Source organism: Oryctolagus cuniculus, chromosome 12, assembly GCF_051225735.1.
Source record: "Oryctolagus cuniculus isolate XC-2025 breed Fujian yellow rabbit chromosome 12, ASM5122573v1, whole genome shotgun sequence".
Taxonomy (NCBI): domain Eukaryota; kingdom Metazoa; phylum Chordata; class Mammalia; order Lagomorpha; family Leporidae; genus Oryctolagus; species Oryctolagus cuniculus.
In genome coordinates, this window is record NC_142878.1 from 24,077,643 (window position 1) to 24,092,048 (window position 14,406).

At 43.8% G+C, this 14,406-nt stretch overlaps 1 long non-coding RNA gene across 23 annotated transcripts in view; it reads left to right on the top strand.

The window, feature by feature from the left end:
• The window catches only part of LOC149122980 (uncharacterized), a 115,603-nt gene that overhangs the window by 10,951 nt on the left and 90,246 nt on the right, over positions 1–14,406 (top strand). For 20 of the 23 annotated variants that reach the window (XR_016217829.1, XR_016217842.1, XR_016217839.1 and 17 more), the window contains 2 exons: positions 3,004–3,103; positions 9,936–10,089. This is a non-coding gene — a long non-coding RNA (uncharacterized LOC149122980). Of the gene's footprint in view, positions 1–3,003; positions 3,104–3,586; positions 3,736–9,935; positions 10,090–12,282; positions 12,339–14,406 lie in introns of all 23 variants that reach the window. The other 3 variants (XR_016217826.1, XR_016217831.1, XR_016217828.1) reach the window with 3 other exon arrangements.

A 14,406-nucleotide genomic window follows, 5' to 3' on the forward strand; every position in this document is an offset into this window, starting at 1 on the left:
ACCCCCCAGATCGAAAACCTATCTTTGTTTATTGAAATCCTTCTACCTTTTGGGGCTCCACTTAAATACCACCTTTTCCATGAAGCCTTCCCAGCTCAATCAAGCCAAGGGTGATTTTTTTCCTCCAGACTTTTACTCATTCTTCTGGTATTTTCTGCCTTGTATATTATAATTATTTAATTCTATGATTTATCTTTCTTGTAAGGTTTTAAGTTCCTTGATGGAATAAAGAACATTTAGTAGGTGTTGAAAAGTTGGTAGTCATGAATGGATGAATATAGTAAAAGAACTGGGACCATATATCATAATTTAGTGAAGAAAACATTCAATTGAGTAGAAAGGTCTTTACAAAGGATGTAGGTGATTTGAGAGGGTGTTGAATAGAGTTGACTTTGAGAAGTCTGAAATGGGATTATATAGGATAAGCAAATGAGCAAGCACGTAGATTCTTTCTAGGTATCTAATGACTACAAAGCACTGGGGGAAATCTAGGAGAAATGGAAGACCATAATCTCAGAAAAACTATTTTATGTAAGCAGGAATAGAATGATGAATGCAAGTGGTCTAAGAATTAACTAAAAAAAGAAGCTTATTTAGTGAGACCATGCAGAGTCTTGGAAGCTCCGGAAACAATCAAGAGAGAATTGAATTTGGCTAACTAGGAGAAGAGAAGGGAAGAGAGATGGGAACAGATCCTGCACAGTTTACTTTCACTAAATAGGAATGAATAAGTGAGTCCAGGAAACAATGTATCAGGGAAATTCTTGGTGCCTTAAGATCACCAAGATCAATAAGAATAACAGATAAACTGTGGGCCGGCACTGTGATGTAGCAGGTAAATTCGCTGCCTGTGGTGCTGGCATCCCATATGGGTGCCAGTTTGAGATGTGGCTGGCTGCTCCACTTCTGATCCAGGTCTCTGCTATGGCCTGGGAAAGCAGTGGAAGATGGCTCAAGTCCTTGGGCCCCTATACCCACAATGGAGACCTAGAAGAGGCTCCTGGCTCCTGTCTTTGGATCAGCTCAGCTCTGGCCACTGCGGCCAATTGGGGAGTGAACCAGTAAATGGAAGATCTCTCTCTGCCTCTCCTTCTATCTCTGTGTAACTCTGACTTTCAAATAAATGAATAAATCTTTTTTTTTAAAAAAAAAGCATAAACTGGATTAATTTCCTGTGTGGTTTTACAGCACTTTCAATTCTGCTATTATTTGTTACTGTTACACATTTTCTCCCCGGGCTTCTTTCTTTTCCTGGGTTCACTCAAAATCCTGACATATGGGAGCAGCTATTTAGCTTAGTGGTTAAGATGCTTGTGTCCCACATCAGAGTACCTGGGTTTGATTCCTGGTGCTGGCTCCTAACTCCAGCTTCCTGCCAATGCACACCCCTGGAGGCAGTAGATGATGTCTCGACTAACTGGGTCCCTGCCACCCACACGAGAGACCTGGGTTAAGTTCTCAGCTCCTGGCTTTGGTCTGGTCCAATCCTGACCATTGCAGTCATTTGGGCAGTAAACCGATGAATGGAATCTAACTTTCTCTCTCTTCTTCCCTTAGCTTTCTTCCTCCTCTCTGGCCACACATTCTCAGTTTCTTAGCATTGCATTCTTGGAGCTCATCTTTGCACAATTCACTTTTGATGCCTTTCCTACCTGAGCCATCCATGCCTACGATCTCATCTCCCCTCCACATGCAGATCACTGTCAAAAATGCATTCCTAAGTTCGAGACACATACACGGGTACTTCAAAAAGTTTATGGAAAAAAATTAAAGATAAACTTAATTTGGTGCAAAACAATTTTGAAACCCATGCACAGTTTTTTCATAATATGCATTTTCCATGAACATTTTGAAAACTCGTCTAGTCTCACTTGACACTCACTGAGCTGACCTCATTGACTTCTGCCACCAGTGGGAGGCTGAAACATGTAGGCCTCCCAGGGAGGTATTGATTTGCCTCCACCCTGCTCTATCAAAATTTATTTAGAGAGGAAGCTTCTTCTCCTCTATGTTCCTGACCATATCAAGTCCCAAACGTGGATACACCATTTGGAGAAACAAAACCATGTGGCTAGGCCAGTGCCGCGGCTCACTTGGCTAATCCTCCGTCTGCAGCACCGGCACTCTGGGTTCTAGTCCCATTTGGGGCACTGGTCTCTGTCCCAGCAGCTCCTCTTCCAGTCCAGCTCTCTCTGTGGCCCGGGAAGGCAGTGGAGGATGGCCCAAGTGCTTGGGCCCTGCATCCACATGGGAGACCAGGAGGAAGCACCTGGCTCCTGGCTTTGGATCGACGCAGCACACCGGCCATAGCAGCCATTTGGGGAGTGAACCAACGAAGGAAGACCTTTCTCTCTGTCTGTCTCTCTCTTTCACTGTCTAACTTCGCCTGTCAAAAACAAAAAACAGAAACCAAAAAACATGTGGCTGGCTAGTGCCTCTCTCCCTAGGGATTAGTCTGGTAAACTGTGACTTGTTCTAGCATGTTCCTTTGATGGAAATAGGGTCTGACCCCTGTCTCAAGAGTCTCACAAGATTATTCCTTGTAATATGGTAATCTCTGTAATGGAAATTCTGACAAGAATGTTTTTCTCCATTTCCTTATATCTCCAGGAGTGTTTAGGGCCCGTTAGAGAAGCTATGCACCGGTTCTGGCTCTACCCTAGCCCTGGGCCCACTTTCCTCCAGAATTAGCAATCTGACTAAATGGCACCACATTCCACGTCTTACCTAGCCAGAGAACGAGATGTCAGTCTTAGTTCCTTCTTTTCTTATTCAGTCACCAGATCAGGTTTGTTTCATCTTTTTTAAAATTGGTGAATTTCTTCATTCAAGTAACTTATGCATAGATTCTCTTGAATTCACGGGAAGAGAATGATAGCATTTATGAGTAAGACCAGTTTTCTTTCTTTTCTGCCAGGAAGCATGTCCTTTTTTTCCCTTGGATTCCCAGTGAAATGTCCAGTGCCTAAATGCTTAGCATCTTTTTCTTTTTTTTTTCTCAAGGAAATGCTCCGAATGATTCATCGTGGATTTTGGTAGATGATCTTTATCAAGTGAAGGAAGTTGTGCATTTCTAGCTTGGGAAAAGATTATTTAGAAAACTGTAAGTGTCACCTTTTATTGAATGTGTTTCCTAAATGGCTGGAGAGTGTATTTTTTTTAACCACGTACATTGGCAAGAACCAGGCTCCTATATTCATAAGAGAACTGTCCTATATTCATCTTTTCTCATACTGCCCTAGTCTGGGGTTAGCACTCAGCATTTATTCTCTTCGTAATGGAAGACTGAAGAGTTGTGCTCTTTGGTTCTCCATTGGAGCAGCTTGTAAAATGTTGAGTTTATATGTTTCTCAGAGGTTTGCTAGAATTCGCTACGAAATGGACGGTATCTAATGTTTGTTTTGCTTTTTGGAGAGTACATTTTAACGCCTTTGCAGCCGTAGGCCTATTCCAGGTTTATTTTTGAGTCTACATGGACTAGTTTTGCTTTTCTAGGAATTATTCATGAATCCAAGATTTCAAATTTATGGATATAAAATCATTCTTAATTTTTTTTCTTTCTCTCTGATAAAATTTCCTTCATCAGCTGCTCAGTGTTATTCACAAGTGTCAAGGTCATGAAAGGGAAGGAAAGATTTAGGAGCTTTCACAGACGTGGAGACTAAGAAAAGGGAATGACCAAAGGCAATGTGGGGCCAGGATCCAAACCTGGAGCAGAACCCTGGGATACAGCAGGTGAGACTGCTTCAGCTCTGCAGGTGAGCTGATAGTATTGTACCAGGGTTCATGTCCTAGCTGTGGTGATTCTGTTACGATCACACAAGAGGTTAACATTAGGAGAAGCTGGGTGAAGAATATGTGTGAACTCTTCATTGCCACTTTTCTGTAAGTCTTAAATTGGCTTAAAATGCAAAGTGAAAAATGAGATCATTGCAGTTGCTGTGTAGAAAAATATCACAGGTGTGCAGCAGACTGGACCCTGGGGGAACAAGTACAAGTTCAGGAAGGCAGTGACGGCAGTGAGGATGACGGCATTTATCTACTCTGCAGACTACTGTAGTTCCATCTCTGCCTCATTTCCTTCCCAATATTCTCACTTGAACCATCTTCCTTTTCTTAAAAATTTATTTATTTGAAAGTCAGAGCTACACAGAGAGAGAAGGAGAGGCAGAGAGAGAGAGAGAGGTCCTCCATCCACCGGTTCACTCCCCAATTGGCCACAATGGCCAGATCTACACTGATCTGACTCCAGGAGCCAGGAGCCTCCTGGGGTCTCCCACGTGAGTGCAGGGGCCCAAGGACTTGGGCCATCTTCTACTGCTTTCCCAGGCCACAGCAGAGAGCTGGATTGAAAGTAGAGCCCCCGAGACTCAAACCGGTGCCCATATGGGATGCCAGCACTGTAGGCAGCGGCTTTACCCTCTATACCACAGCACCAGCCCCCATCTTCTTTTTAAGATGGACAAATCTTACCAAAATGTTATTGATTGTGTTATTCATTTCAAGGAAGTAACTTTTCTGGGAAAAAAGAATCCTTTACATTTTTTTCTTTGTGTTCTATTACATTCATCTTTGCTGTTCTTTATCAGTCAGTTTTCTGCTACTGCAACAAAATTCCTGAGGCTGGTTGACTTTATCAAGGGCTTGTCCCTGGCACCAGCTCAGGCCTGGGGAGGGCTCCTGGCGGATGGCATTACAACAGCAGCAATGCATGCAGTGAAGCGTGCTCTCAGCAGAGACGTCACACCAGAAGACAGGAAGCCAGGGAGTGACTCGGGGGTCAGGCTCTCTTTTATGGAACTTGCTTTCATGAGAACCAACTCAGGGTCCCATGAGAACTACCTTAGTTCCTGCCAACAGCAGCACCCCAATGACCTAAGGATCTCCCATGAGACCCCATCTCAGGAAGGTCCCAGTACTTTCCAACACTGCCACAGTGAGGACTGAGCTCCCGCTATGAGAACCCATGTTCTGTGTTCTTGGACTCATTCTGTTCTGTTGATAGGTGTATGTATATCTCTACTAGTGCCAAGCTTACTACATTAATTTCATGCAAGTTGTTAGGTTTTGATATCTTGTAGATTAAACCCTGAGACGCTCTGTATCCAAATCCCCTGCTTCCTCCTTTTCTTAGCTGTTATCTTTAAAAAAAAAAAAAAGATTTATTTTATTTACTTGAAAGAGTTACAGAGAGAGGCGGGGGGGGGTCTTCCATCTGCTGGTTCACTCCCCAACTGGCTGCAACAGCTAGAGCTGCACTGATCTGAAGCTAGGAGCCAGGAGCTTCTTCTGGGACTCCCACGTGGGTGCAGGGCCCAAGGACTTGGGCCATCTTGTATTGCTTTCCCAGGCCATAGCAGAGAGCTGGATCAGAAGTGGAGCAGCCAGGACTAGAACAGGACTAGAACTGACGTCCATATGGGATGCTGGTGCTTCAGGCCAGGGCTTTAACCCTCTGTGCCACAGCGCCGGCCCCTTTAGATGTTATCTTAATCTGAAGGCTCTCTTTGCCAGCTCGTGCTTCCTGGTATATTAGGTTTTCAGTACTCCAACAAAGTACCTTGGCTCATGATTTAGGAGGTTCAAGTCCAAGACTGGGCAGCTCCATTGGTTTGGCTTCTGTGAAGGTGGCAGATGACAATGACAGAGCACTTGGGGAGGAAGCACTACTTGGAGAGTCAGGGAGTGGGGAGAGTGGCTGGACCCAAGTCAGGCGTTTATAATCACCCTTTCATGAGAGCTGGCTTCCAAGGACATGCCCCACAGTGACCCAGGACCTCCCACTACACTCACCTCCTGAACCCCATGATTTGGTTAAGTGTTCACCTTTTTGGTGGTACTGACTTATGACTTTGGGATTTAGATATGTGCTTGAGTTTCAGGACCAAATCCTATCACAACCATAGCACTGAGCATACATACCTCTTACACATCTCTTATTTTGGCTTCTGCTTCTTGGGAGACTATAACTAATTCTTGGTATTTAAAGTCATTATTCTGGGAGAATTCATCTAAGTTGAAAGTAAGGATGGAAATGAAGAGAAATAGAGCTCTCCAGCATAGTGAAAGAGAAAAGAAAGAATTTACAGTGGATACCAAGAAGAGATGACCAGTGAATTAGGAGGGAAACCAAGAGGATGTGGTATTTTTTAAGCCAAGTAAAGACATGTACCCAAGAAAAAGAATGATTAATTATTCTGGAGATGCTAAAAGATCTCAGGTGAGCTGATTATCATGGGTTTCACAAGGTTATTGGGACTTGGTAAGAGACAAAATGGAGATGCTAAGTAGAGGCAACTTTTTTTTTGAGACATTTTAGTTGCAAAGAGAAACTGTGAAATGGAATGTTAGCTGGCAGGGGTATTGAGGCCCAAGAAAGGATTCTTCAGATATGAGAAGAAATAGCATATTCATATGCTATAAGGAATGTTCCAGAAAAACAATGATGCTGTGAGGATCAGAGAGAAGCTTTGCTTGAGTGATATCCTCCATCAGGAGAGAAGGGGTACGGTTACTGAGGGAAAAGCTCTTCACAGGCTCTTAGCTTCAATGCCTGCTTCTCCCAGGCCCACGTTCCATCAGAGATCAATTACATTGAAGGCTCTGAACTGGGACAAAATTCCACCCCTTCCCCGCCCCCTTCTGGGTGTTGCATCAGCCGAGGTATTTACCACTGCTGTGTTCAGTTCCCTCTGAGTTTCGTACCTAGGAACTTTGCTTTTCTTTGTAACTTCAACTGTGGTCTTTGAAACTAATTTTTTTTAACTTTTACTCTTTCATGTTTTTGGACTTAGAATTTTTCTGAAATGCAAATCAGATTAGGGAACTTCCTGATTTAAATTATTTTGATTATGATTATTATAAGAATAAAATCCATGTTTCTTAAGATATACATATAAAAATACAAACTTATAATACATATATAATTTTGAAATCTATGCATATAAGGGAACTTCATGAAGTTCAGGGAAATGCATATTATGAAAAAAATGCATGGATTTCTTTTGTTTTTCTGCTTTAGTCAAACTTACCTTTTAATTGCATTTTCCATGAATGGTTTGGAGTGCCCTCTTACAGCCTCTTTCCTCTCTGGGTTCCTAGCTGTCCATCTCTCCAGCCTCAGCAAGCACCTGTCACTCCCTATTCTCCCCAGAGCCGCTTATCCTTGCTTATGGTGTTGTCAGGGCAGAATCGTTAACATTCCTGGTTCCCAATGCCCAAAGTCCTGGTACCCTTTCTAGAAATATTTTAAATATAGCTGGCACAAAATGAAGGGTCTAGCGTATTTTCATAAAGAGCACAGATCCTGGGGGTCAGAGGGCTCGCTGCACCAGCTCTGCTTCTCTCCCCTGTCATGAGGATTCATGGGAACCGTCTATGTGTGATGCTGGAACTGAGGTGGGCACCGCCTAGTGTCATTGTGTTGGTGATCATTACACCTAAACAACAGTATTAGTGTCAGCACATCTGTCCTTGGACTCATTCTGTTCTGTTGATAGGTGTAAGTGTATCTGTACTGGGGCCAGGAGCTTACTGCTTTAATTTCACGCAGTTTGAAACAAGGTTTTCACATCTAGTAGATAAAACCCTTCATTTTTAACATATACCATTTTTTAAAAAATATTTTATTTATTTATTTGGAAGGCAGAATTACAGAAAGGTAAAGGCAGAGACAGAGAGAGATCTTCCATCTGCTGGTTCGCTCCTTGAGTGACCATGACGGCTGGAGCAGGACTGATCTGAAGTCAGGAGCCAGGAGCTTCCATTGGGTCTCCCACACGAGTGGAAGGGCCCAAAGGCTTAGGCCATCCTCAACTGCTTTCTCAGGCCACAGCAGAGAGCTGGATCAGAAGTGGAACAGCTGGGACTTGAACCGGCGGCCATATGGGATGCCGGCACTGCAGACAGTGGTTTTACCCGCAACACGACAGCACTGCCCTATAACAATTTACAAATAATTGTAAGGTCCTTCTTACTGCATGTAAAGTCATTGTTTTCATCGAAATCCTTTCCCAATTTACCAGTTACTATAAAAGATGTATAGGTATTTTAAGATTTAGTGTTTATATTTTAGTTTTCAGATTGTAATCTTTATTCAGAAATTGTAAAATGCCTGCAAGAAGATAGATTCAGAAAGGAAAGGTTGAAAGATGTGGGGTAATTCCAAGAAGAAATTCACATTATTTTGTGAGAACCAAATGTGGAAATAAGTTTAAATTGCCCCATGAACTTCAGCTGGACAAAAGCAAAGTATTTTTGTTTCATTTTCTATTAAATGTAAGCCTTAAGAGGGAGTGAACAATGCTTACCAAAGGGTAAAAAAAATTGCTAAATACTCATCTGGAGTTTTCTTGTGTAATACCTAGTCTCTCTCGTCCTTCTGACCTGTGGTTGACTCTTGTCCTCCATAGTAGAAGGGGACAAGGCCTGTTTGTGTGAGGGACTTGCTGACTTCATGACTGCGTGTGTGGACTGTTAGCCTTTAACTCAGGCCAACCTCCATTTTCAGAACTTTCCCTGTGTGTTAGGAGCCCAAGTCCTGCCGTCCTTCTCGGAGGACCTGGCTTAAGCACGTGGTTTTGGACAGCAGAACCCATCTCTTAAAGCACTTCTTTGTCTTTCACTTCTGGAATCCTACTGAGTCATCGTGCCTTCCCATCTTTCCTTCAAGTGTGGCTTTCCCCCTTGTTTTTTTCTGGACATCCATCATGGGGCAGGGAGCAGCAGGAAACGATCCTTCTCTGGGCACTATCATTTAGTGCTCTGTGGTTTCTCCTGCTGCAAGGGTTTTTTTTTTTTTTAATTCATATTCACACTAATTTTATTACTGTTCTGCCCACTGTAGAGCACATTACTGATGCTGCTGTACATTTGAGGAAATTGCCAAATATCACTGAGTGAAATAAGCAATAATGGAAGCTCATAGCATTGCAATTTCTAAAGATATTTTTCATTGCTTTGGATTAATGTCAGTCAGTTCAATGTCTACTAGAGTTAGTATGAGAGTGGACGTTGTATGAGATACAAGAAAGAAGTATTTACTTATTCATCATGCCTCAACTGTGAGCCACGGACGCTGGGGACATCTGAGGGGACTTCAAAAAAGTAGTGGAAAGTAGGATAAAAATAAGTTTCACACAAAGAATATTGAAATCCTTGCATAGAAGTATCTTCAAAAAGTTCATGGAAAATCTTTCATGAAAAAACTGTGCATAGATTCCAAAAATGTTTTTGCACCAAAATTAATTTATCTTTTAGAATTTTTCCATGAACTTTTTGAAGTACCTTTGAACTGGACAAAAAGTGAGATGTGAAGCTTTCTATCAGGCAGGGGAGGCAGACGTAATTCTAATGAGTGCTGTGAAAGAAAACAAGACGCCACATTTATCTATTGAACACAGCTCTTGTCCAACTCCTGCTTTGTACTAAGCACTGAAGAAAGAGAGAGAGGGAGATGGGGAGGGGGAGGTGGAGAACAGGAGGGGGAGAGGGGAGAGAGGTGGGGAGAGGTGGAGGGGGAAATGGAGAGAGTCGGAAGGGGAGAAGAGGTAGGGGGAGGGAAAGAGAGGGGGAGGGATGGGGAGAAGCAGAGAGGGAGGGGAGGGGAGGAAGAGAGGGAAGGGAGGGAGAGAGGGAGAGAGGGAGAGAGGGAAGAGGGAGAGAGGGAGGGAGGGAGAGATCCTTGCTACTCTTTTTATGTGCTCTGAATGGGATCCTTTGATATCACTTCCCACTTTGGGCTCAGCTCTGAGTCCCATCGAGAGTCCTCCTGTCCCTCCCCTCAACCACCAATCATTTTACCCACTCCCAAACTCAACTTTCTTCCCCTGACCTGCCCGCACATGCAAGGGTACCTCAGAAAGGTCATGGAAAAATGGAATAAAAAAAAGTTTATCTTGGTGCAAGACTTTTGAAATGTCTGCATCCATTTGTAGAGCTCTCCACCTCCTCTGAGTGGTTTTCAAGCATGAAGGCATGTTGGAACTATCTACGGAGTCTGAGTGAATGCTGCTGGACTCCCTCCCCAGAGATTTCATTTCAATGCTCTTGAGTCTGGCCTAAGCATCGTGATGTTCCATAGCTGCCCAGGTAATTCCAATGCACTTAGAGGGTTGGGAACCATTAATCTAAGCAGTAGCTATGACCAATGTGCTGTCTTTTTCCCCAGAGGAAAGAAAAGACTGTGAATCCTGTTCATTTATTTGCTTTTTTTTTTAAGACAAAAATTGCAAGTTTAACCTAGAATCGCAGGGTTAGTACTGTCATCAAAAGAGCTCCCAGGCAGGATTTACTGAACCACAACAGCCAGTTCTAGGAGGGGCTCATTACCTTCTCCAGATGCCTGAAGGGTTGTGTTCCGTAATGGGGACTGGATTTCTTAGATGGAGCCACTCCCTGTGAGGAGAGGGAATCGTGGAGGAATGTTCCATGGAAGCATATCTCCAGTCAACATAAGGAAGAAAGGAGTTCTGCTTTCTTTCCCCTCTACACATTGCCCAACAGTATGGTGGGCGGCCTCAGGAGGTAGTGAGGGCCATGCTCAGGAGCGTAAAATCAGAGATACGCGTCAGATATGTGTATATTTGAGAGGGATGCTAAGAGGGAAGAGTTCGTGATAGTCTCAAGTCAAAATGATGTGAGTACATATATTTTTAATTAAATTTTTAAAAAATTATTGGCAAAATAGAGATAGGGAGGGAGAGAAATAGTTATCTCCCATCATCTGACTCACACCCCAAATGTTTGCAAGAGCTAGGGCTGTTCTGGACTGAAGAGGGGAGCTAAAGTTGCAGTCTGGTGGGACTGGCGCTGTGGCACAGTATGCTAATCCTCTGCCTTTGGCACTGGTATCCCACGTGGGTGCCAGTTCAAATCCCAGTTGCTCCACTTCTGATCCAGCTCTCTGCTATGGCCTGGGAAAGCAGTGGAAGATGACCCAAGTCCTTGGGCCCCTGCACCTGCGTGGGAGACCCAGAAGAAGCTCCTGGCTTTGGATCAGTCCAGCTCCGGCCATTGCAGCCATTTGGGGAGTGAACCAGCAGATGGAAAAACCTTTCTCTCTGTCTCTCCTTGCTATCTCTACTTGTCAAATAAATAAACAAAATTTTAACAAACAAACAAAAAATCTGGGTCTCCCATGTGGGTAGCAGGGATCAGGCCACTTGAACCATCATCTGCACATTAGCAGGAAATGGGTTTGGGAGTGGAACTGGCTCTGAAACCCGAGCACTCTGATATGAAACACGGCATCCCAAGGGTAGCTTAACCCAAATAAATGCATACTCATGTTTAACACTATTTTTAAACAGAATAGAACATATATGAACATGCTTCAAAAAGTTCATGGGAAATGAAAAGATGTTTATTTGGGTAGAAAAAGTTTGTGAAATCCATGCATCTTAGGGGGTCTTCAAAAAGTTCGTTTAACTTATGAAAAAAGTATGTGTGAATTTCAATTTTTTGCACCAACACAAATGTATATTCTTGTTACATTGTCCTACAAACTTTTTAAAGCTTCCTCATACTTCATTAAAAATGCTCTCTTTTTTAAAAATATTTATTTATTTACTTGAAAGTCGGAATTACACAGAGAAAGAAGGAGAGACAGAGAGAGAGAGAAACAGAGAGAGGTCTTCCATCCACTGGTTCACTCCCCAGATGACCTCAATGGCTGGAGCTGCGCTGATCCGAAGCCAGGAGCCAGGGGTTTCTTCCAGGTCTCCCACATGGATACAGGGGCCCAAGGACCCAGGCCATCTTCTACTGCTTTCCCAGGCCATAGCAGAGAGCTGGATGGGAAGTGGAGCAGCTGGGACTCCAACTGACGCCCATAAGGGATGCCGGTACTGCAGGCGGTGGCTTTACCCTGTATACCACAGCGCCAGCCCCTAAAAATATTCTTGTAATTTGAAAGAGAATTGTAGCCAAGGTTGATGCTTGTATCCCTTGATTATGGGCAGCTTTCCCTCATAGCCGCAATGCACATACCCACTGTTTAGTACCATTTAGGAGAAGGCATGGGGTTGGAAGTGGCAACCCAAGGTGCGTCCAAGCTGGTGCCTGGGTCAGCCTTCAAAGGAGGATGGCAAAATGCAGTGTGGACCCTGGATGCTCTCCAGCCTTCTGGAGCTTTCTCCCATATTCCCATCTCTCTCCACATGGTCGTGCTGCCTCTGTGCCTGCCGACCCTGCCCCCTGGCACTCAGGGTCTCCGCGAAAAGTGACACCTGCCTCGGATCCCTAAGTTGCCCTCCCCCGTCTCTCTAATCCCCTCTCCTCCAGATTCCCTCCCAGGCTTTTCAGTCTGCAGAGACCCTGAGGGTGGCCATCTGAGCTGTGTACGTGAGTGTTGTCAGGGATGTTGGCTTCCCTGTCCTTGGGAAACATGTGTGCACGTGGAGGGGACCTGGGATGAGTGATGGGTGAGAGGAAGAGGTCATGGACACACCTGGGGAGAGCCTTTGCCTCAGTCCTAGGGTCGGGCAATTTGGAAACCCATTTGTAAAAAGTTGCAACGTTTGATTTTTGAGTGTAGTGGTGAAAAGTGCTATGCCTCTTAGAGAAGGTTTTTTTCCATCATATTTCCTGGTTTTCTGTTTCTGCCTTTTACATGTTCTATCTGAATTTCAGAAATTAGGTTTCTCTCTCTCTTCCCCAAGAGCAAAACAAAAACAAAAACAAACAAAAAGTTGTTTTCTGTGTGAATTGTTTTAGTTGTGTTTTTTTCCCTGTCCTTAGAGTATAGAAAGCACTTGACAAAGTATGAGCTGCAATATATTTTATTTCCCTCTACCCTAGTCAAATACAATTTAAAATCTTCTCCCCCCAAAACAGTCAGCCTCCCCTCTGGAAATTCACCTGCGAGACTTTGCCTGGTTCAGCAGTGGGATAACAAGCACATACGTGGCTTAGCTCTGCCTCCCTTGCACCCAGCTGTTTTTTGCCCACTAAGGCATTCCAGACAAGTTTTAGAAGGGACTTGTAGTGAGTCGGGTAGCAATGTCTGTGTGTGCTTTGAGAAGAGAGGCAACAAGTGGAGATACCCCTATAGCTGGTGTTTCCTTTGTGATGTTCCTGGGTTGGCCAAGCCACAGAGACTGGGTTGGAAGATGGCCAGTGGGCACATGGGTAGGCAAGTTCACTCCTGATTATGTGCACTAGAGAAAGCCTCACCAGTGTCAACGATCATGTGAACTACTTGGGAATCTTGGTAAAATATAGATTTTAATGCAGTAGATTTCTGGAGTAGGGTTCAAGGGCCCTAACAAGTTCCCAGGTGATGTAGATGCTGCTCCTTGATGGCACAGAGCAGGGTCCTCTCCCTGACTTCTTCCTGTCTCCTCCCCTGCATAGAGTTTTGGTCTTGAAAATCTTGTCAAGGCACTCCTAAAATACTGCAGAGTGACCACCTTCGAGCCACCAGGGGGTCTTTAAAACTCAATCTCCAGAGTTTCTGATTGACTGAGTTTTAGGGGGTCTCAAGCATGTTTGTTCTGTCAAAGCTCCCCAGGTCCATTGCAGGAACAAAAAACACTTGGAAGCATGAGCAATCTTCTCATTTTATAAATAAGGAAACAGGTTTTGAATGGTAGCATGACCTGCCCAACAAGACCTAGTCAGTGCTGTCATCAAGACGGGGAAACATTTTTCCATTTCCACAACTCTGCTATTCCCTCTTTTGCTTCCCCGGGGCAATTCGCCTCTGCTAAGAAAGGCAAGCAATTTCCTATCCCTGAATATGTGCTTCTTAAGTATGCAGTGAAAGTCAAGTGTGGTCTTGGTTAATGGGGGCAGGGGGGTGGATTCTAAGACAGCTACCCTGCATTTGTTTCTATCTTGCTCTGAAGGGCAATTGGATGGAGAAGTAAGCTATGGACATGGAAATGCTTCATATTGTATTCCCTTGGAGATAATCTCATAGTTCAAAAGGTCTTTGTTTTTGGTTATTTTTCTTACAATCAATGAAAATGTAAAAGGTCTTCAAAAAGCTCATGGAAAATGTGTATGATGAAAGAAATGTCCTTGGATTTCCGATTTTTTTTTTACCCAAATAAACTTATCTTTAATTCCATTTTCCGCAAGCTTTTTGAATTCACCTTGTATTGCTGCTTTCAGATGGTTTCCATACAGTCTGCCATTCTACAACTGACATAGTGTATACCCTTCTTCTTGGTACTTGAAGGTTTCATGGCTTAAAGAAAAATATTTTATTTATGTATTTACTTTATTTGGGAGGCAAAGAGAAACAGAGTCACACAGAGACTTTTTCCATCTGCTGGTTCACTCCCCAAATGCCTACAAGAGCCAGGGCATGGCCAGGCCAAAGCCAAGAGCAAGGAGCTTCCTTCACATCTCCCAGTGGGTGGCAGGGGCGCACACACTTTCAGCCTGGGCTACCCTCTAGAA